Source organism: Hyla sarda, chromosome 4 (genome assembly GCF_029499605.1).
Source record: "Hyla sarda isolate aHylSar1 chromosome 4, aHylSar1.hap1, whole genome shotgun sequence".
Lineage (NCBI taxonomy): Eukaryota > Metazoa > Chordata > Amphibia > Anura > Hylidae > Hyla > Hyla sarda.
Genome location: NC_079192.1, coordinates 36,420,506 through 36,441,627, shown reverse-complemented (window position 1 = coordinate 36,441,627; position 21,122 = coordinate 36,420,506). Strand labels below are relative to the sequence as shown.

The window sequence follows — 21,122 nt, the reverse complement described above, 5'->3', positions numbered from 1 at the left end:
CCTGTGATATTACCAGTAAAGTCGGACAGTTGGAGAGGGCCCACTTCCCAAAAAAAACATACCCTTCACCTCTGAGCCAAAGTCCCCCATAGCTCTGGAAGGATGCCAACCCAAGTTCATGTTGCTAATAACAGAAATCAGGAATGGTTTACTAAGGATGAGGCGTCACCATGCATGTTTTTAGCCTGTGATATTACCATTAAAGTCGGACAGTTGGAGAGGGCCCACTTCCCAAAAAGACCATACCCTTCGCCTCTGAGCCAAAGTCCCCCATGGCCATAGCTCTGGAAAGATGCCAACCCAAGTATCAACCAGGGAGCAAACAGGGTGGTTTACAAAGGTTGGGGTGTCACCATGCATGATTTTGGCAGGTGATACTACCAGTAAAGTTGGACAGTCGGAGAAGCCCCCACAAACAAACTATACCCTTCGCCTCCGGGCCAAAAGGCAACAGCAAAGGACCGGTTTCAAAGTCTCCCAATGCCATAGATGAGGAAAGACCAACAATGCTTCTAGCATCCATCTAAACATCTAGAGAAGAAAAGGGAAAGAGGACAACTCTCGATCAGAGAAGACATCACCTGTGAGTCACTGAGTTAGAATAATGCTGAGTCTGCACTCAGTAGTCCCTGTGACAGATTCCAGAATCAGATACAGGGATCCCCTGTAGTTTACCTCTGTGTAACGACCCAATTGTTAATCCTTCCATAATGTCTGGCTGTGGCTAACCCCTCCCCCCTCCATAGTGAACACATGAACGTTTGGCTGTGCCCAATGTTTCTATGTATGGGGATGTCGGGAGAGATACCTGTGGGGCAAATGAACATTTGGCCGACGGTTATTGAAAATGTATGGTCACCTGTAGTCCATTGACTACTATAAAGATGATGCCCTTTGCAGGGAACCAAATGGTACATTGAGCATACTTTAAAACGAACTAGCAAAAGGCACATAAAGATATATATGTGTGAGTAAACTCATAGAATTACTGGGCTTGTTGCCCAGGGCAACAAGCCACCTACAATAAACAAATGAGCCATTAGCATATCCACTCCCAGGATTCCAAGCTCTGCACTTACTGACTGCCGGGTGTCTCCTCGGGCTTAATCAGTACACTGTAGAAGGTTCTCTACACCTCACCAGTAGATCTTTAGCTTTGCGCAGTGGCAGTATCATAGCCCATGAGGGTCTACCGAGGCGTGATTATTGCTGATTGAAAACTTTTACCAATACCCCGCTGTGATGACTTGAAATATAGTCAGAACTGGCAATTTTTGACAGTCTCTCAGGAGACTGACTTTTGTTGTTAATAACAGAATTCAGGAATGGTTTACTAAGGATGAGGCATCACCATGCATGTTCTTAGCCTGTGATATTACCAGTAAAGTCGGACAGTTGGAGAGGGCCCACTTCCCAAAAAAACCATACCCTTCGCCTCTGAGCCAAAGTCCCCCATAGCTCTGGAAGGATGCCAACCCAAGTTCATGTTGCTAATAACAGAAATCAGGAATGGTTTACTAAGGATGAGGCGTCACCATGCATGTTTTTAGCCTGTGATATTACCATTAAAGTCGGACAGTTGGAGAGGGCCCACTTCCCAAAAAGACCATACCCTTCGCCTCTGAGCCAAAGTCCCCCATAGCCATAGCTCTGGAAGAATGCCAACCCAAGTATCAACCAGGGAGCAAACAGGGTGGTTTACAAAGGTTGGGGTGTCACCATGCATGATTTTGGCAGGTGATACTACCAGTAAAGTTGGACAGTCGGAGAGGCCCCCACAAACAAACTATACCCTTCGCCTCCGGGCCAAAAGGCAACAGCAAAGGACCGATTTCAAAGTCTCCCAATGCCATAGATGAGGAAAGACCAACAATGCTTCTAGCATCCATCTAAACCCAAGTGTTAACCAGGGAGCCAACATGGCGGCATCCATGCCGAAGCATGGACTCGGGGCAAAGCCACATGTCCCAGAGCCCGGATAGCTCAGTCGGTAGAGCATCAGACTTTTAATCTGAGGGTCCAGGGTTCAAGTCCCTGTTCGGGCGATGTGTTTTATCAAAGGAAAACCAATGATAACATAAAGTCACATATTAATTGACCAAAAAATACATAATGGACCCAGATTTAAACGTGAGATTGTTGCCAAAGTCGGCATGCAGTTATCACGTGATTACACTTGTGTTCTGAATAGACCGTTGTTTTGATTAGACATGTCCTGCCATAGTCATCCAGCGACCGCTGCTTTCCTTTGCAGGGGTGTCGTGAAGGAGAAATGAGATCACAGTTGAGGCATTAATAGTGAGAGGGCTTTCACAGGGGCAGCAAACTCTGCCGAGACAAGTCCCATTTGGGAGAAGTCATCATTGGGATTTGGCATGGATAGAGAAGAAAAGGGAAAGAGGACAACTCTCGATCAGAGAAGACATCACCTGTGAGTCACTGAGTTAGAATAATGCTGAGTCTGCACTCAGTAGTCCCTGTGACAGATTCCAGAATCAGATACAGGGATCCCCTGTAGTTTACCTCTGTGTAACGACCCAATTGTTAATCCTTCCATAATGTCTGGCTGTGGCTAACCCCTCACCCCTCCATAGTGAACACATGAACGTTTGGCTGTGCCCAATGTTTCTATGTATGGGGATGTCGGGAGAGATACCTGTGGGGCAAATGAACATTTGGCCGACGGTTATTGAAAATGTATGGTCACCTGTAGTCCATTGACTACTATAAAGATGATGCCCTTTGCAGGGAACCAAATGGTACATTGAGCCTACTTTAAAACGAACTAGCAAAAGGCACATAAAGATATATATGTGTGAGTAAACTCATAGAATTACTGGGCTTGTTGCCCAGGGCAACAAGCCACCTACAATAATCAAATGATCCATTAGCATATCCACTCCCAGGATTCCAAGCTCTGCACTTACTGACTGCCGGGTGTCTCCTCGGGCTTAATCAGTACACTGTAGAAGGTTCTCTATACCTCACCAGTAGATCTTTAGCTTTGCGCAGTGGCAGTATCATAGCCCATGAGGGTCTACCGAGGTGTGATTATTGCTGATTGAAAACTTTTACCAATACCCCGCTGTGATGACTTGAAATATAGTCAGAACTGGCAATTTTTGACAGTCTCTCAGGAGACTGACTTTTGTTGTTAATAACAGAATTCAGGAATGGTTTACTAAGGATGAGGCATCACCATGCATGTTCTTAGCCTGTGATATTACCAGTAAAGTCGGACAGTTGGAGAGGGCCCACTTCCCAAAAAAACCATACCCTTCGCCTCTGAGCCAAAGTCCCCCATAGCTCTGGAAGGATGCCAACCCAAGTTCATGTTGCTAATAACAGAAATCAGGAATGGTTTACTAAGGATGAGGCGTCACCATGCATGTTTTTAGCCTGTGATATTACCATTAAAGTCGGACAGTTGGAGAGGGCCCACTTCCCAAAAAGACCATACCCTTCGCCTCTGAGCCAAAGTCCCCCATAGCCATAGCTCTGGAAGGATGCCAACCCAAGTATCAACCAGGGAGCAAACAGGGTGGTTTACAAAGGTTGGGGTGTCACCATGCATGATTTTGGCAGGTGATACTACCAGTAAAGTTGGACAGTCGGAGAGGCCCCCACAAACAAACTATACCCTTCGCCTCCGGGCCAAAAGGCAACTGCAAAGGACCGGTTTCAAAGTCTCCCAATGCCATAGATGAGGAAAGACCAACAATGCTCCTAGCATCCATCTAAACCCAAGTGTTAACCAGGGAGCCAACAAGGCGGCATCCATGCCGAAGCATGGACTCGGGGCAAAGCCACATGTCCCAGAGCCCGGATAGCTCAGTCGGTAGAGCATCAGACTTTTAATCTGAGGGTCCAGGGTTCAAGTCCCTGTTCGGGCATGTGTTTTATCAAAGGAAAACCAATGATAACATAAAGTCACATATTAATTGACCAAAAAATACATAATGGACCCAGATTTAAACGTGAGATTGTTGCCAAAGTCGGCATGCAGTTATCACGTGATTACACTTGTGTTCTGAATAGACCGTTGTTTTGATTAGACATGTCCTGCCATAGTCATCCAGCGACCGCTGCTTGCCTTTGCAGGGGTGTCGTGAAGGAGAAATGAGATCACAGTTGAGGCATTAATAGTGAGAGGGCTTTCACAGGGGCAGCAAACTCTGCCGAGACAAGTCCCATTTGGGAGAAGTCATCATTGGGATTTGGCATGGATAGAGAAGAAAAGGGAAAGAGGACAACTCTCGATCAGAGAAGACATCACCTGTGAGTCACTGAGTTAGAATAATGCTGAGTCTGCACTCAGTAGTCCCTGTGACAGATTCCAGAATCAGATACAGGGATCCCCTGTAGTTTACCTCTGTGTAACGACCCAATTGTTAATCCTTCCATAATGTCTGGCTGTGGCTAACCCCTCCCCCCTGTGCCCAATGTTTCTATGTATGGGGATGTCGGGAGAGATACCTGTGGGGCAAATGAACATTTGGCCGACGGTTATTGAAAATGTATGGTCACCTGTAGTCCATTGACTACTATAAAGATGATGCCCTTTGCAGGGAACCAAATGGTACATTGAGCATACTTTAAAACGAACTAGCAAAAGGCACATAAAGATATATATGTGTGAGTAAACTCATAGAATTACTGGGCTTGTTGCCCAGGGCAACAAGCCACCTACAATAATCAAATGATCCATTAGCATATCCACTCCCAGGATTCCAAGCTCTGCACTTACTGACTGCCGGGTGTCTCCTCGGGCTTAATCAGTACACTGTAGAAGGTTCTCTATACCTCACCAGTAGATCTTTAGCTTTGCGCAGTGGCAGTATCATAGCCCATGAGGGTCTACCGAGGCGTGATTATTGCTGATTGAAAACTTTTACCAATACCCCGCTGTGATGACTTGAAATATAGTCAGAACTGGCAATTTTTGACAGTCTCTCAGGAGACTGACTTTTGTTGTTAATAACAGAATTCAGGAATGGTTTACTAAGGATGAGGCATCACCATGCATGTTCTTAGCCTGTGATATTACCAGTAAAGTCGGACAGTTGGAGAGGGCCCACTTCCCAAAAAAAACATACCCTTCACCTCTGAGCCAAAGTCCCCCATAGCTCTGGAAGGATGCCAACCCAAGTTCATGTTGCTAATAACAGAAATCAGGAATGGTTTACTAAGGATGAGGCGTCACCATGCATGTTTTTAGCCTGTGATATTACCATTAAAGTCGGACAGTTGGAGAGGGCCCACTTCCCAAAAAGACCATACCCTTCGCCTCTGAGCCAAAGTCCCCCATAGCCATAGCTCTGGAAGGATGCCAACCCAAGTATCAACCAGGGAGCAAACAGGGTGGTTTACAAAGGTTGGGGTGTCACCATGCATGATTTTGGCAGGTGATACTACCAGTAAAGTTGGACAGTCGGAGAGGCCCCCACAAACAAACTATACCCTTCGCCTCCGGGCCAAAAGGCAACAGCAAAGGACCGGTTTCAAAGTCTCCCAATGCCATAGATGAGGAAAGACCAACAATGCTTCTAGCATCCATTTAAACCCAAGTGTTAACCAGGGAGCCAACAAGGCGGCATCCATGCCGAAGCATGGACTCGGGGCAAAGCCACATGTTCCAGAGCCCGGATAGCTCAGTCGGTAGAGCATCAGACTTTTAATCTGAGGGTCCAGGGTTCAAGTCCCTGTTCGGGCGATGTGTTTTATCAAAGGAAAACCAATGATAACATAAAGTCACATATTAATTGACCAAAAAATACATAATGGACCCAGATTTAAACGTGAGATTGTTGCCAAAGTCGGCATGCAGTTATCACGTGATTACACTTGTGTTCTGAATAGACCGTTGTTTTGATTAGACATGTCCTGCCATAGTCATCCAGCGACCGCTGCTTGCCTTTGCAGGGGTGTCGTGAAGGAGAAATGAGATCACAGTTGAGGCATTAATAGTGAGAGGGCTTTCACAGGGGCAGCAAACTCTGCCGAGACAAGTCCCATTTGGGAGAAGTCATCATTGGGATTTGGCATGGATAGAGAAGAAAAGGGAAAGAGGACAACTCTCGATCAGAGAAGACATCACCTGTGAGTCACTGAGTTAGAATAATGCTGAGTCTGCACTCAGTAGTCCCTGTGACAGATTCCAGAATCAGATACAGGGATCCCCTGTAGTTTACCTCTGTGTAACGACCCAATTGTTAATCCTTCCATAATGTCTGGCTGTGGCTAACCCCTCCCCCCTCCATAGTGAACACATGAACGTTTGGCTGTGCCCAATATTTCTATGTATGGGGATGTCGGGAGAGATACCTGTGGGGCAAATGAACATTTGGCCGACGGTTATTGAAAATGTATGGTCACCTGTAGTCCATTGACTACTATAAAGATGATGCCCTTTGCAGGGAACCAAATGGTACATTGAGCATACTTTAAAACGAACTAGCAAAAGGCACATAAAGATATATATGTGTGAGTAAACTCATAGAATTACTGGGCTTGTTGCCCAGGGCAACAAGCCACCTACAATAAACAAATGAGTCATTAGCATATCCACTCCCAGGATTCCAAGCTCTGCACTTACTGACTGCCGGGTGTCTCCTCGGGCTTAATCAGTACACTGTAGAAGGTTCTCTATACCTCACCAGTAGATCTTTAGCTTTGCGCAGTGGCAGTATCATAGCCCATGAGGGTCTACCGAGGCGTGATTATTGCTGATTGAAAACTTTTACCAATACCCTGCTGTGATGACTTGAAATATAGTCAGAACTGGCAATTTTTGACAGTCTCTCAGGAGACTGACTTTTGTTGTTAATAACAGAATTCAGGAATGGTTTACTAAGGATGAGGCGTCACCATGCATGTTCTTAGCCTGTGATATTACCAGTAAAGTCGGACAGTTGGAGAGGGCCCACTTCCCAAAAAAAACCATACCCTTCGCCTCTGAGCCAAAGTCCCCCATAGCTCTGGAAGGATGCCAACCCAAGTTCATGTTGCTAATAACAGAAATCAGGAATGGTTTACTAAGGATGAGGCGTCACCATGCATGTTTTTAGCCTGTGATATTACCATTAAAGTCGGACAGTTGGAGAGGGCCCACTTCCCAAAAAGACCATACCCTTCGCCTCTGAGCCAAAGTCCCCCATAGCCATAGCTCTGGAAGGATGCCAACCCAAGTATCAACCAGGGAGCAAACAGGGTGGTTTACAAAGGTTGGGGTGTCACCATGCATGATTTTGGCAGGTGATACTACCAGTAAAGTTGGACAGTCGGAGAGGCCCCCACAAACAAACTATACCCTTCGCCTCCGGGCCAAAAGGCAACAGCAAAGGACCGGTTTCAAAGTCTCCCAATGCCATAGATGAGGAAAGACCAACAATGCTTCTAGCATCCATTTAAACCCAAGTGTTAACCAGGGAGCCAACAAGGCGGCATCCATGCCGAAGCATGGACTCGGGGCAAAGCCACATGTTCCAGAGCCCGGATAGCTCAGTCGGTAGAGCATCAGACTTTTAATCTGAGGGTCCAGGGTTCAAGTCCCTGTTCGGGCGATGTGTTTTATCAAAGGAAAACCAATGATAACATAAAGTCACATATTAATTGACCAAAAAATACATAATGGACCCAGATTTAAACGTGAGATTGTTGCCAAAGTCGGCATGCAGTTATCACGTGATTACACTTGTGTTCTGAATAGACCGTTGTTTTGATTAGACATGTCCTGCCATAGTCATCCAGCGACCGCTGCTTGCCTTTGCAGGGGTGTCGTGAAGGAGAAATGAGATCACAGTTGAGGCATTAATAGTGAGAGGGCTTTCACAGGGGCAGCAAACTCTGCCGAGACAAGTCCCATTTGGGAGAAGTCATCATTGGGATTTGGCATGGATAGAGAAGAAAAGGGAAAGAGGACAACTCTCGATCAGAGAAGACATCACCTGTGAGTCACTGAGTTAGAATAATGCTGAGTCTGCACTCAGTAGTCCCTGTGACAGATTCCAGAATCAGATACAGGGATCCCCTGTAGTTTACCTCTGTGTAACGACCCAATTGTTAATCCTTCCATAATGTCTGGCTGTGGCTAACCCCTCCCCCCTCCATAGTGAACACATGAACGTTTGGCTGTGCCCAATGTTTCTATGTATGGGGATGTCGGGAGAGATACCTGTGGGGCAAATGAACATTTGGCCGACGGTTATTGAAAATGTATGGTCACCTGTAGTCCATTGACTACTATAAAGATGATGCCCTTTGCAGGGAACCAAATGGTACATTGAGCATACTTTAAAACGAACTAGCAAAAGGCACATAAAGATATATGTGTGAGTAAACTCATAGAATTACTGGGCTTGTTGCCCAGGGCAACAAGCCACCTACAATAAACAAATGAGTCATTAGCATATCCACTCCCAGGATTCCAAGCTCTGCACTTACTGACTGCCGGGTGTCTCCTCGGGCTTAATCAGTACACTGTAGAAGGTTCTCTATACCTCACCAGTAGATCTTTAGCTTTGCGCAGTGGCAGTATCATAGCCCATGAGGGTCTACCGAGGTGTGATTATTGCTGATTGAAAACTTTTACCAATACCCCGCTGTGATGACTTGAAATATAGTCAGAACTGGCAATTTTTGACAGTCTCTCAGGAGACTGACTTTTGTTGTTAATAACAGAATTCAGGAATGGTTTACTAAGGATGAGGCATCACCATGCATGTTCTTAGCCTGTGATATTACCAGTAAAGTCGGACAGTTGGAGAGGGCCCACTTCCCAAAAAAACCATACCCTTCGCCTCTGAGCCAAAGTCCCCCATAGCTCTGGAAGGATGCCAACCCAAGTTCATGTTGCTAATAACAGAAATCAGGAATGGTTTACTAAGGATGAGGCGTCACCATGCATGTTTTTAGCCTGTGATATTACCATTAAAGTCGGACAGTTGGAGAGGGCCCACTTCCCAAAAAGACCATACCCTTCGCCTCTGAGCCAAAGTCCCCCATAGCCATAGCTCTGGAAGGATGCCAACCCAAGTATCAACCAGGGAGCAAACAGGGTGGTTTACAAAGGTTGGGGTGTCACCATGCATGATTTTGGCAGGTGATACTACCAGTAAAGTTGGACAGTCGGAGAGGCCCCCACAAACAAACTATACCCTTCGCCTCCGGGCCAAAAGGCAACTGCAAAGGACCGGTTTCAAAGTCTCCCAATGCCATAGATGAGGAAAGACCAACAATGCTCCTAGCATCCATCTAAACCCAAGTGTTAACCAGGGAGCCAACAAGGCGGCATCCATGCCGAAGCATGGACTCGGGGCAAAGCCACATGTCCCAGAGCCCGGATAGCTCAGTCGGTAGAGCATCAGACTTTTAATCTGAGGGTCCAGGGTTCAAGTCCCTGTTCGGGCATGTGTTTTATCAAAGGAAAACCAATGATAACATAAAGTCACATATTAATTGACCAAAAAATACATAATGGACCCAGATTTAAACGTGAGATTGTTGCCAAAGTCGGCATGCAGTTATCACGTGATTACACTTGTGTTCTGAATAGACCGTTGTTTTGATTAGACATGTCCTGCCATAGTCATCCAGCGACCGCTGCTTGCCTTTGCAGGGGTGTCGTGAAGGAGAAATGAGATCACAGTTGAGGCATTAATAGTGAGAGGGCTTTCACAGGGGCAGCAAACTCTGCCGAGACAAGTCCCATTTGGGAGAAGTCATCATTGGGATTTGGCATGGATAGAGAAGAAAAGGGAAAGAGGACAACTCTCGATCAGAGAAGACATCACCTGTGAGTCACTGAGTTAGAATAATGCTGAGTCTGCACTCAGTAGTCCCTGTGACAGATTCCAGAATCAGATACAGGGATCCCCTGTAGTTTACCTCTGTGTAACGACCCAATTGTTAATCCTTCCATAATGTCTGGCTGTGGCTAACCCCTCCCCCCTGTGCCCAATGTTTCTATGTATGGGGATGTCGGGAGAGATACCTGTGGGGCAAATGAACATTTGGCCGACGGTTATTGAAAATGTATGGTCACCTGTAGTCCATTGACTACTATAAAGATGATGCCCTTTGCAGGGAACCAAATGGTACATTGAGCATACTTTAAAACGAACTAGCAAAAGGCACATAAAGATATATATGTGTGAGTAAACTCATAGAATTACTGGGCTTGTTGCCCAGGGCAACAAGCCACCTACAATAATCAAATGATCCATTAGCATATCCACTCCCAGGATTCCAAGCTCTGCACTTACTGACTGCCGGGTGTCTCCTCGGGCTTAATCAGTACACTGTAGAAGGTTCTCTATACCTCACCAGTAGATCTTTAGCTTTGCGCAGTGGCAGTATCATAGCCCATGAGGGTCTACCGAGGCGTGATTATTGCTGATTGAAAACTTTTACCAATACCCCGCTGTGATGACTTGAAATATAGTCAGAACTGGCAATTTTTGACAGTCTCTCAGGAGACTGACTTTTGTTGTTAATAACAGAATTCAGGAATGGTTTACTAAGGATGAGGCATCACCATGCATGTTCTTAGCCTGTGATATTACCAGTAAAGTCGGACAGTTGGAGAGGGCCCACTTCCCAAAAAAAACATACCCTTCACCTCTGAGCCAAAGTCCCCCATAGCTCTGGAAGGATGCCAACCCAAGTTCATGTTGCTAATAACAGAAATCAGGAATGGTTTACTAAGGATGAGGCGTCACCATGCATGTTTTTAGCCTGTGATATTACCATTAAAGTCGGACAGTTGGAGAGGGCCCACTTCCCAAAAAGACCATACCCTTCGCCTCTGAGCCAAAGTCCCCCATGGCCATAGCTCTGGAAGGATGCCAACCCAAGTATCAACCAGGGAGCAAACAGGGTGGTTTACAAAGGTTGGGGTGTCACCATGCATGATTTTGGCAGGTGATACTACCAGTAAAGTTGGACAGTCGGAGAGGCCCCCACAAACAAACTATACCCTTCGCCTCCGGGCCAAAAGGCAACAGCAAAGGACCGGTTTCAAAGTCTCCCAATGCCATAGATGAGGAAAGACCAACAATGCTTCTAGCATCCATCTAAACCCAAGTGTTAACCAGGGAGCCAACATGGCGGCATCCATGCCGAAGCATGGACTCGGGGCAAAGCCACATGTCCCAGAGCCCGGATAGCTCAGTCGGTAGAGCATCAGACTTTTAATCTGAGGGTCCAGGGTTCAAGTCCCTGTTCGGGCGATGTGTTTTATCAAAGGAAAACCAATGATAACATAAAGTCACATATTAATTGACCAAAAAATACATAATGGACCCAGATTTAAACGTGAGATTGTTGCCAAAGTCGGCATGCAGTTATCACGTGATTACACTTGTGTTCTGAATAGACCGTTGTTTTGATTAGACATGTCCTGCCATAGTCATCCAGCGACCGCTGCTTTCCTTTGCAGGGGTGTCGTGAAGGAGAAATGAGATCACAGTTGAGGCATTAATAGTGAGAGGGCTTTCACAGGGGCAGCAAACTCTGCCGAGACAAGTCCCATTTGGGAGAAGTCATCATTGGGATTTGGCATGGATAGAGAAGAAAAGGGAAAGAGGACAACTCTCGATCAGAGAAGACATCACCTGTGAGTCACTGAGTTAGAATAATGCTGAGTCTGCACTCAGTAGTCCCTGTGACAGATTCCAGAATCAGATACAGGGATCCCCTGTAGTTTACCTCTGTGTAACGACCCAATTGTTAATCCTTCCATAATGTCTGGCTGTGGCTAACCCCTCACCCCTCCATAGTGAACACATGAACGTTTGGCTGTGCCCAATGTTTCTATGTATGGGGATGTCGGGAGAGATACCTGTGGGGCAAATGAACATTTGGCCGACGGTTATTGAAAATGTATGGTCACCTGTAGTCCATTGACTACTATAAAGATGATGCCCTTTGCAGGGAACCAAATGGTACATTGAGCATACTTTAAAACGAACTAGCAAAAGGCACATAAAGATATATATGTGTGAGTAAACTCATAGAATTACTGGGCTTGTTGCCCAGGGCAACAAGCCACCTACAATAATCAAATGATCCATTAGCATATCCACTCCCAGGATTCCAAGCTCTGCACTTACTGACTGCCGGGTGTCTCCTCGGGCTTAATCAGTACACTGTAGAAGGTTCTCTATACCTCACCAGTAGATCTTTAGCTTTGCGCAGTGGCAGTATCATAGCCCATGAGGGTCTACCGAGGTGTGATTATTGCTGATTGAAAACTTTTACCAATACCCCGCTGTGATGACTTGAAATATAGTCAGAACTGGCAATTTTTGACAGTCTCTCAGGAGACTGACTTTTGTTGTTAATAACAGAATTCAGGAATGGTTTACTAAGGATGAGGCATCACCATGCATGTTCTTAGCCTGTGATATTACCAGTAAAGTCGGACAGTTGGAGAGGGCCCACTTCCCAAAAAAAACATACCCTTCACCTCTGAGCCAAAGTCCCCCATAGCTCTGGAAGGATGCCAACCCAAGTTCATGTTGCTAATAACAGAAATCAGGAATGGTTTACTAAGGATGAGGCGTCACCATGCATGTTTTTAGCCTGTGATATTACCATTAAAGTCGGACAGTTGGAGAGGGCCCACTTCCCAAAAAGACCATACCCTTCGCCTCTGAGCCAAAGTCCCCCATGGCCATAGCTCTGGAAGGATGCCAACCCAAGTATCAACCAGGGAGCAAACAGGGTGGTTTACAAAGGTTGGGGTGTCACCATGCATGATTTTGGCAGGTGATACTACCAGTAAAGTTGGACAGTCGGAGAGGCCCCCACAAACAAACTATACCCTTCGCCTCCGGGCCAAAAGGCAACAGCAAAGGACCGGTTTCAAAGTCTCCCAATGCCATAGATGAGGAAAGACCAACAATGCTTCTAGCATCCATCTAAACCCAAGTGTTAACCAGGGAGCCAACATGGCGGCATCCATGCCGAAGCATGGACTCGGGGCAAAGCCACATGTCCCAGAGCCCGGATAGCTCAGTCGGTAGAGCATCAGACTTTTAATCTGAGGGTCCAGGGTTCAAGTCCCTGTTCGGGCGATGTGTTTTATCAAAGGAAAACCAATGATAACATAAAGTCACATATTAATTGACCAAAAAATACATAATGGACCCAGATTTAAACGTGAGATTGTTGCCAAAGTCGGCATGCAGTTATCACGTGATTACACTTGTGTTCTGAATAGACCGTTGTTTTGATTAGACATGTCCTGCCATAGTCATCCAGCGACCGCTGCTTTCCTTTGCAGGGGTCTCGTGAAGGAGAAATGAGATCACAGTTGAGGCATTAATAGTGAGAGGGCTTTCACAGGGGCAGCAAACTCTGCCGAGACAAGTCCCATTTGGGAGAAGTCATCATTGGGATTTGGCATGGATAGAGAAGAAAAGGGAAAGAGGACAACTCTCGATCAGAGAAGACATCACCTGTGAGTCACTGAGTTAGAATAATGCTGAGTCTGCACTCAGTAGTCCCTGTGACAGATTCCAGAATCAGATACAGGGATCCCCTGTAGTTTACCTCTGTGTAACGACCCAATTGTTAATCCTTCCATAATGTCTGGCTGTGGCTAACCCCTCCCCCCTCCATAGTGAACACATGAACGTTTGGCTGTGCCCAATGTTTCTATGTATGGGGATGTCGGGAGAGATACCTGTGGGGCAAATGAACATTTGGCCGACGGTTATTGAAAATGTATGGTCACCTGTAGTCCATTGACTACTATAAAGATGATGCCCTTTGCAGGGAACCAAATGGTACATTGAGCATACTTTAAAACGAACTAGCAAAAGGCACATAAAGATATATATGTGTGAGTAAACTCATAGAATTACTGGGCTTGTTGCCCAGGGCAACAAGCCACCTACAATAAACAAATGATCCATTAGCATATCCACTCCCAGGATTCCAAGCTCTGCACTTACTGACTGCCGGGTGTCTCCTCGGGCTTAATCAGTACACTGTAGAAGGTTCTCTATACCTCACCAGTAGATCTTTAGCTTTGCGCAGTGGCAGTATCATAGCCCATGAGGGTCTACCGAGGCGTGATTATTGCTGATTGAAAACTTTTACCAATACCCCGCTGTGATGACTTGAAATATAGTCAGAACTGGCAATTTTTGACAGTCTCTAAGGAGACTGATTTTGTTGTTAATAACAGAATTCAGGAATGGTTTACTAAGGATGAGGCATCACCATGCATGTTCTTAGCCTGTGATATTACCAGTAAAGTCGGACAGTTGGAGAGGGCCCACTTCCCAAAAAAACCATACCCTTTGCCTCTGAGCCAAAGTCCCCCATAGCTCTGGAAGGATGCCAACCCAAGTTCATGTTGCTAATAACAGAAATCAGGAATGGTTTACTAAGGATGAGGCGTCACCATGCATGTTTTTAGCCTGTGATATTACCATTAAAGTCGGACAGTTGGAGAGGACCCACTTCCCAAAAAGACCATACCCTTCGCCTCTGAGCCAAAGTCCCCCATAGCCATAGCTCTGGAAGGATGCCAACCCAAGTATCAACCAGGGAGCAAACAGGGTGGTTTACAAAGGTTGGGGTGTCACCATGCATGATTTTGGCAGGTGATACTACCAGTAAAGTTGGACAGTCGGAGAGGCCCCCACAAACAAACTATACCCTTCGCCTCCGGGCCAAAAGGCAACAGCAAAGGACCGGTTTCAAAGTCTCCCAATGCCATAGATGAGGAAAGACCAACAATGCTTCTAGCATCCATTTAAACCCAAGTGTTAACCAGGGAGCCAACAAGGCGGCATCCATGCCGAAGCATGGACTCGGGGCAAAGCCGCATGTTCCAGAGCCCGGATAGCTCAGTCGGTAGAGCATCAGACTTTTAATCTGAGGGTCCAGGGTTTAAGTCCCTGTTTGGGTGATGTGTTTTATCAAAGGAAAACCAATGATAAAATAAAGTCACATATAAATTGACCAAAAAAAAAACATAATACACACAGATTTAAACTTGAGATTGTTGCAAAAGTTGGCATGCAGTTATCCCGTCATTACACTTGTGTTCTGAATAGACCGTTGTTTTGATTAGACATGTTCTGCCATAGTCATCCAGCCACTGCAGCTTTCCTTTGCAGGGGTGTCGTGAAGGAGAAATGGGATCACAGTTGAGGCATTAATAGTGAGAGGGCTATTACCACGTGGAACTTTCACAGGGGCAGCAAACTCTGCAGAGACAAGTCCCATTTGGGAGAAGTCATCATTGGGATTTGGGATGGATAGAGAAGAAAAGGGAAAGAGGACAACTCTCGATCAGAGAAGACATCACCTGTGAGTCACTGAGTTAGAATAATGCTGAGTCTGCACTCAGTAGTCCCTGTGACAGATTCCAGAATCAGATACAGGGATCCCCTGTAGTTTACCTCTGTGTAACGACCCAATTGTTAATCCTTCAATAATGTCTGGCTGTGGCTAACCCCTCCCCCCTCCATAGTGAACACATGAACGTTTGGCTGTGCCCAATGTTTCTATGTATGGGGATGTCGGGAGAGATACCTGTGGGGCAAATGAACATTTGGCCGACGGTTATTGAAAATGTATGGTCACCTGTAGTCCATTGACTACTATAAAGATGATGCCCTTTGCAGGGAACCAAATGGTACATTGAGCATACTTTAAAACGAACTAGCAAAAGGCACATAAAGATATATATGTGTGAGTAAACTCATAGAATTACTGGGCTTGTTGCCCAGGGCAACAAGCCACCTACAATAAACAAATGAGCCATTAGCATATCCACTCCCAGGATTCCAAGCTCTGCACTTACTGACTGCCGGGTGTCTCCTCGGGCTTAATCAGTACACTGTAGAAGGTTCTCTACACCTCACCAGTAGATCTTTAGCTTTGCGCAGTGGCAGTATCATAGCCCATGAGGTTCTACCGAGGCGTGATTATTGCTGATTGAAAACTTTTACCAATACCCCGCTGTGATGACTTGAAATATAGTCAGAACTGGCAATTTTTGACAGTTTCTCAGGAGACTGACTTTTGTTGTTAATAACAGAATTCAGGAATGGTTTACTAAGGATGAGGCATCACCATGCATGTTCTTGGCCTGTGATATTACCAGTAAAGTCGGACAGTTGGAGAGGGCCCACTTCCCAAAAAAACCATACCCTTCGCCTCTGAGCAAAAGTCCCCCATAGCTCTGGAAGGATGCCAACCCAAGTTCATGTTGCTAATAACAGAAATCAGGAATGGTTTACTAAGGATGAGGCGTCACCATGCATGTTTTTAGCCTGTGATATTACCATTAAAGTCGGATAGTTGGAGAGGGCCCACTTCCCAAAAAGACCATACCCTTCGCCTCTGAGCCAAAGTCCCCCATAGCCATAGCTCTGGAAGGATGCCAACCCAAGTATCAACCAGGGAGCAAACAGGGTGGTTTACAAAGGTTGGGGTGTCACCATGCATGATTTTGGCAGGTGATACTACCAGTAAAGTTGGACAGTCGGAGAGGCCCCCACAAACAAACTATACCCTTCGCCTCCGGGCCAAAAGGCAACAGCAAAGGACCGGTTTCAAAGTCTCCCAATGCCATAGATGAGGAAAGACCAACAATGCTTCTAGCATCCATTTAAACCCAAGTGTTAACCAGGGAGCCAACAAGGCGGCATCCATGCCGAAGCATGGACTCGGGGCAAAGCCACATGTTCCAGAGCCCGGATAGCTCAGTCGGTAGAGCATCAGACTTTTAATCTGAGGGTCCAGGGTTCAAGTCCCTGTTCGGGCGATGTGTTTTATCAAAGGAAAACCAATGATAACATAAAGTCACATATTAATTGACCAAAAAATACATAATGGACCCAGATTTAAACGTGAGATTGTTGCCAAAGTCGGCATGCAGTTATCACGTGATTACACTTGTGTTCTGAATAGACCGTTGTTTTGATTAGACATGTCCTGCCATAGTCATCCAGCGACCGCTGCTTGCCTTTGCAGGGGTGTCGTGAAGGAGAAATGAGATCACAGTTGAGGCATTAATAGTGAGAGGGCTTTCACAGGGGCAGCAAACTCTGCCGAGACAAGTCCCATTTGGGAGAAGTCATCATTGGGATTTGGCATGGATAGAGAAGAAAAGGGAAAGAGGACAACTCTCGATCAGAGAAGACATCACCTGTGAGTCACTGAGTTAGAATAATGCTGAGTCTGCACTCAGTAGTCCCTGTGACAGATTCCAGAATCAGATACAGGGATCCCCTGTAGTTTACCTCTGTGTAACGACCCAATTGTTAATCCTTCCATAATGTCTGGCTGTGGCTAACCCCTCCCCCCTCCATAGTGAACACATGAACGTTTGGCTGTGCCCAATGTTTCTATGTATGGGGATGTCGGGAGAGATACCTGTGGGGCAAATGAACATTTGGCCGACGGTTATTGAAAATGTATGGTCACCTGTAGTCCATTGACTACTATAAAGATGATGCCCTTTGCAGGGAACCAAATGGTACATTGAGCATACTTTAAAACGAACTAGCAAAAGGCACATAAAGATATATATGTGTGAGTAAACTCATAGAATTACTGGGCTTGTTGCCCAGGGCAACAAGCCACCTACAATAAACAAATGAGTCATTAGCATATCCACTCCCAGGATTCCAAGCTCTGCACTTACTGACTGCCGGGTGTCTCCTCGGGCTTAATCAGTACACTGTAGAAGGTTCTCTATACCTCACCAGTAGATCTTTAGCTTTGCGCAGTGGCAGTATCATAGCCCATGAGGGTCTACCGAGGCGTGATTATTGCTGATTGAAAACTTTTACCAATACCCTGCTGTGATGACTTGAAATATAGTCAGAACTGGCAATTTTTGACAGTCTCTCAGGAGACTGACTTTTGTTGTTAATAACAGAATTCAGGAATGGTTTACTAAGGATGAGGCGTCACCATGCATGTTCTTAGCCTGTGATATTACCAGTAAAGTCGGACAGTTGGAGAGGGCCCACTTCCCAAAAAAAACCATACCCTTCGCCTCTGAGCCAAAGTCCCCCATAGCTCTGGAAGGATGCCAACCCAAGTTCATGTTGCTAATAACAGAAATCAGGAATGGTTTACTAAGGATGAGGCGTCACCATGCATGTTTTTAGCCTGTGATATTACCATTAAAGTCGGACAGTTGGAGAGGGCCCACTTCCCAAAAAGACCATACCCTTCGCCTCTGAGCCAAAGTCCCCCATAGCCATAGCTCTGGAAGGATGCCAACCCAAGTATCAACCAGGGAGCAAACAGGGTGGTTTACAAAGGTTGGGGTGTCACCATGCATGATTTTGGCAGGTGATACTACCAGTAAAGTTGGACAGTCGGAGAGGCCCCCACAAACAAACTATACCCTTCGCCTCCGGGCCAAAAGGCAACAGCAAAGGACCGGTTTCAAAGTCTCCCAATGCCATAGATGAGGAAAGACCAACAATGCTTCTAGCATCCATTTAAACCCAAGTGTTAACCAGGGAGCCAACAAGGCGGCATCCATGCCGAAGCATGGACTCGGGGCAAAGCCACATGTTCCAGAGCCCGGATAGCTCAGTCGGTAGAGCATCAGACTTTTAATCTGAGGGTCCAGGGTTCAAGTCCCTGTTCGGGCGATGTGTTTTATCAAAGGAAAACCAATGATAACATAAAGTCACATATTAATTGACCAAAAAATACATAATGGACCCAGATTTAAACGTGAGATTGTTGCCAAAGTCGGCATGCAGTTATCACGTGATTACACTTGTGTTCTGAATAGACCGTTGTTTTGATTAGACATGTCCTGCCATAGTCATCCAGCGACCGCTGCTTGCCTTTGCAGGGGTGTCGTGAAGGAGAAATGAGATCACAGTTGAGGCATTAATAGTGAGAGGGCTTTCACAGGGGCAGCAAACTCTGCCGAGACAAGTCCCATTTGGGAGAAGTCATCATTGGGATTTGGCATGGATAGAGAAGAAAAGGGAAAGAGGACAACTCTCGATCAGAGAAGACATCACCTGTGAGTCACTGAGTTAGAATAATGCTGAGTCTGCACTCAGTAGTCCCTGTGACAGATTCCAGAATCAGATACAGGGATCCCCTGTAGTTTACCTCTGTGTAACGACCCAATTGTTAATCCTTCCATAATGTCTGGCTGTGGCTAACCCCTCCCCCCTCCATAGTGAACACATGAACGTTTGGCTGTGCCCAATATTTCTATGTATGGGGATGTCGGGAGAGATACCTGTGGGGCAAATGAACATTTGGCCGACGGTTATTGAAAATGTATGGTCACCTGTAGTCCATTGACTACTATAAAGATGATGCCCTTTGCAGGGAACCAAATGGTACATTGAGCATACTTTAAAACGAACTAGCAAAAGGCACATAAAGATATATATGTGTGAGTAAACTCATAGAATTACTGGGCTTGTTGCCCAGGGCAACAAGCCACCTACAATAAACAAATGAGTCATTAGCATATCCACTCCCAGGATTCCAAGCTCTGCACTTACTGACTGCCGGGTGTCTCCTCGGGCTTAATCAGTACACTGTAGAAGGTTCTCTATACCTCACCAGTAGATCTTTAGCTTTGCGCAGTGGCAGTATCATAGCCCATGAGGGTCTACCGAGGCGTGATTATTGCTGATTGAAAACTTTTACCAATACCCTGCTGTGATGACTTGAAATATAGTCAGAACTGGCAATTTTTGACAGTCTCTCAGGAGACTGACTTTTGTTGTTAATAACAGAATTCAGGAATGGTTTACTAAGGATGAGGCGTCACCATGCATGTTCTTAGCCTGTGATATTACCAGTAAAGTCGGACAGTTGGAGAGGGCCCACTTCCCAAAAAAAAACATACCCTTCGCCTCTGAGCCAAAGTCCCCCATAGCTCTGGAAGGATGCCAACCCAAGTTCATGTTGCTAATAACAGAAATCAGGAATGGTTTACTAAGGATGAGGCGTCACCATGCATGTTTTTAGCCTGTGATATTACCATTAAAGTCGGACAGTTGGAGAGGGCCCACTTCCCAAAAAGACCATACCCTTCGCCTCTGAGCCAAAGTCCCCCATAGCCATAGCTCTGGAAGGATGCCAACCCAAGTATCAACCAGGGAGCAAACAGGGTGGTTTACAAAGGTTGGGGTGTCACCATGCATGATTTTGGCAGGTGATACTACCAGTAAAGTTGGACAGTCGGAGAGGCCCCCACAAACAAACTATACCCTTCGCCTCCGGGCCAAAAGGCAACAGCAAAGGACCGGTTTCAAAGTCTCCCAATGCCATAGATGAGGAAAGACCAACAATGCTTCTAGCATCCATTTAAACCCAAGTGTTAACCAGGGAGCCAACAAGGCGGCATCCATGCCGAAGCATGGACTCGGGGCAAAGCCACATGTTCCAGAGCCCGGATAGCTCAGTCGGTAGAGCATCAGACTTTTAATCTGAGGGTCCAGGGTTCAAGTCCCTGTTCGGGCGATGTGTTTTATCAAAGGAAAACCAATGATAACATAAAGTCACATATTAATTGACCAAAAAATACATAATGGACCCAGATTTAAACGTGAGATTGTTGCCAAAGTCGGCATGCAGTTATCACGTGATTACACTTGTGTTCTGAATAGACCGTTGTTTTGATTAGACATGTCCTGCCATAGTCATCCAGCGACCGCTGCTTGCCTTTGCAGGGGTGTCGTGAAGGAGAAATGAGATCACAGTTGAGGCATTAATAGTGAGAGGGCTTTCACAGGGGCAGCAAACTCTGCCGAGACAAGTCCCATTTGGGAGAAGTCATCATTGGGATTTGGCATGGATAGAGAAGAAAAGGGAAAGAGGACAACTCTCGATCAGAGAAGACATCACCTGTGAGTCACTGAGTTAGAATAATGCTGAGTCTGCACTCAGTAGTCCCTGTGACAGATTCCAGAATCAGATACAGGGATCCCCTGTAGTTTACCTCTGTGTAACGACCCAATTGTTAATCCTTCCATAATGTCTGGCTGTGGCTAACCCCTCCCCCCTCCATAGTGAACACATGAACGTTTGGCTGTGCCCAATGTTTCTATGTATGGGGATGTCGGGAGAGATACCTGTGGGGCAAATGAACATTTGGC

The 21,122-nt window shown here is 46.0% G+C and overlaps 21 non-coding genes across 21 annotated transcripts; all 21 read left to right on the top strand.

Annotated features, from left to right (window-relative positions):
- Positions 1-1,152: 1,152 nt before the first annotated feature.
- Positions 1,153-1,293, top strand: LOC130268013 (U4 spliceosomal RNA). Its single transcript, XR_008843387.1, has one exon. It is a non-coding gene; the product is annotated as a U4 spliceosomal RNA (small nuclear RNA).
- Positions 1,294-1,972: 679 nt separating this feature from the next.
- Positions 1,973-2,045, top strand: TRNAK-UUU (transfer RNA lysine (anticodon UUU)). The gene has a single exon. It is a non-coding gene; the product is annotated as a tRNA-Lys (tRNA).
- Positions 2,046-3,000: 955 nt separating this feature from the next.
- LOC130268086 (U4 spliceosomal RNA) lies at positions 3,001-3,141 on the top strand. Its single transcript, XR_008843454.1, has one exon. It is a non-coding gene; the product is annotated as a U4 spliceosomal RNA (small nuclear RNA).
- A 679-nt stretch (positions 3,142-3,820) lies between these two features.
- On the top strand, positions 3,821-3,893 carry TRNAK-UUU (transfer RNA lysine (anticodon UUU)). The gene has a single exon. It is a non-coding gene; the product is annotated as a tRNA-Lys (tRNA).
- A 927-nt stretch (positions 3,894-4,820) lies between these two features.
- LOC130268012 (U4 spliceosomal RNA) lies at positions 4,821-4,961 on the top strand. The gene has a single exon (XR_008843386.1). It is a non-coding gene; the product is annotated as a U4 spliceosomal RNA (small nuclear RNA).
- Positions 4,962-5,640: 679 nt separating this feature from the next.
- TRNAK-UUU (transfer RNA lysine (anticodon UUU)) lies at positions 5,641-5,713 on the top strand. Its single transcript has one exon. It is a non-coding gene; the product is annotated as a tRNA-Lys (tRNA).
- Positions 5,714-6,668: 955 nt separating this feature from the next.
- Positions 6,669-6,809, top strand: LOC130268069 (U4 spliceosomal RNA). Its single transcript, XR_008843438.1, has one exon. It is a non-coding gene; the product is annotated as a U4 spliceosomal RNA (small nuclear RNA).
- A 680-nt stretch (positions 6,810-7,489) lies between these two features.
- Positions 7,490-7,562, top strand: TRNAK-UUU (transfer RNA lysine (anticodon UUU)). Its single transcript has one exon. It is a non-coding gene; the product is annotated as a tRNA-Lys (tRNA).
- Positions 7,563-8,515: 953 nt separating this feature from the next.
- On the top strand, positions 8,516-8,656 carry LOC130268085 (U4 spliceosomal RNA). The gene has a single exon (XR_008843453.1). It is a non-coding gene; the product is annotated as a U4 spliceosomal RNA (small nuclear RNA).
- A 679-nt stretch (positions 8,657-9,335) lies between these two features.
- TRNAK-UUU (transfer RNA lysine (anticodon UUU)) lies at positions 9,336-9,408 on the top strand. The gene has a single exon. It is a non-coding gene; the product is annotated as a tRNA-Lys (tRNA).
- A 927-nt stretch (positions 9,409-10,335) lies between these two features.
- Positions 10,336-10,476, top strand: LOC130268011 (U4 spliceosomal RNA). The gene has a single exon (XR_008843385.1). It is a non-coding gene; the product is annotated as a U4 spliceosomal RNA (small nuclear RNA).
- Positions 10,477-11,155: 679 nt separating this feature from the next.
- On the top strand, positions 11,156-11,228 carry TRNAK-UUU (transfer RNA lysine (anticodon UUU)). Its single transcript has one exon. It is a non-coding gene; the product is annotated as a tRNA-Lys (tRNA).
- Positions 11,229-12,183: 955 nt separating this feature from the next.
- On the top strand, positions 12,184-12,324 carry LOC130268084 (U4 spliceosomal RNA). Its single transcript, XR_008843452.1, has one exon. It is a non-coding gene; the product is annotated as a U4 spliceosomal RNA (small nuclear RNA).
- Positions 12,325-13,003: 679 nt separating this feature from the next.
- TRNAK-UUU (transfer RNA lysine (anticodon UUU)) lies at positions 13,004-13,076 on the top strand. Its single transcript has one exon. It is a non-coding gene; the product is annotated as a tRNA-Lys (tRNA).
- Positions 13,077-14,031: 955 nt separating this feature from the next.
- LOC130268006 (U4 spliceosomal RNA) lies at positions 14,032-14,172 on the top strand. Its single transcript, XR_008843380.1, has one exon. It is a non-coding gene; the product is annotated as a U4 spliceosomal RNA (small nuclear RNA).
- Positions 14,173-15,896: 1,724 nt separating this feature from the next.
- On the top strand, positions 15,897-16,037 carry LOC130268009 (U4 spliceosomal RNA). Its single transcript, XR_008843383.1, has one exon. It is a non-coding gene; the product is annotated as a U4 spliceosomal RNA (small nuclear RNA).
- Positions 16,038-16,716: 679 nt separating this feature from the next.
- On the top strand, positions 16,717-16,789 carry TRNAK-UUU (transfer RNA lysine (anticodon UUU)). The gene has a single exon. It is a non-coding gene; the product is annotated as a tRNA-Lys (tRNA).
- A 955-nt stretch (positions 16,790-17,744) lies between these two features.
- Positions 17,745-17,885, top strand: LOC130268068 (U4 spliceosomal RNA). The gene has a single exon (XR_008843437.1). It is a non-coding gene; the product is annotated as a U4 spliceosomal RNA (small nuclear RNA).
- A 680-nt stretch (positions 17,886-18,565) lies between these two features.
- Positions 18,566-18,638, top strand: TRNAK-UUU (transfer RNA lysine (anticodon UUU)). The gene has a single exon. It is a non-coding gene; the product is annotated as a tRNA-Lys (tRNA).
- Positions 18,639-19,593: 955 nt separating this feature from the next.
- LOC130268067 (U4 spliceosomal RNA) lies at positions 19,594-19,734 on the top strand. Its single transcript, XR_008843436.1, has one exon. It is a non-coding gene; the product is annotated as a U4 spliceosomal RNA (small nuclear RNA).
- A 680-nt stretch (positions 19,735-20,414) lies between these two features.
- On the top strand, positions 20,415-20,487 carry TRNAK-UUU (transfer RNA lysine (anticodon UUU)). The gene has a single exon. It is a non-coding gene; the product is annotated as a tRNA-Lys (tRNA).
- The last annotated feature ends 635 nt before the right edge of the window (positions 20,488-21,122 follow it).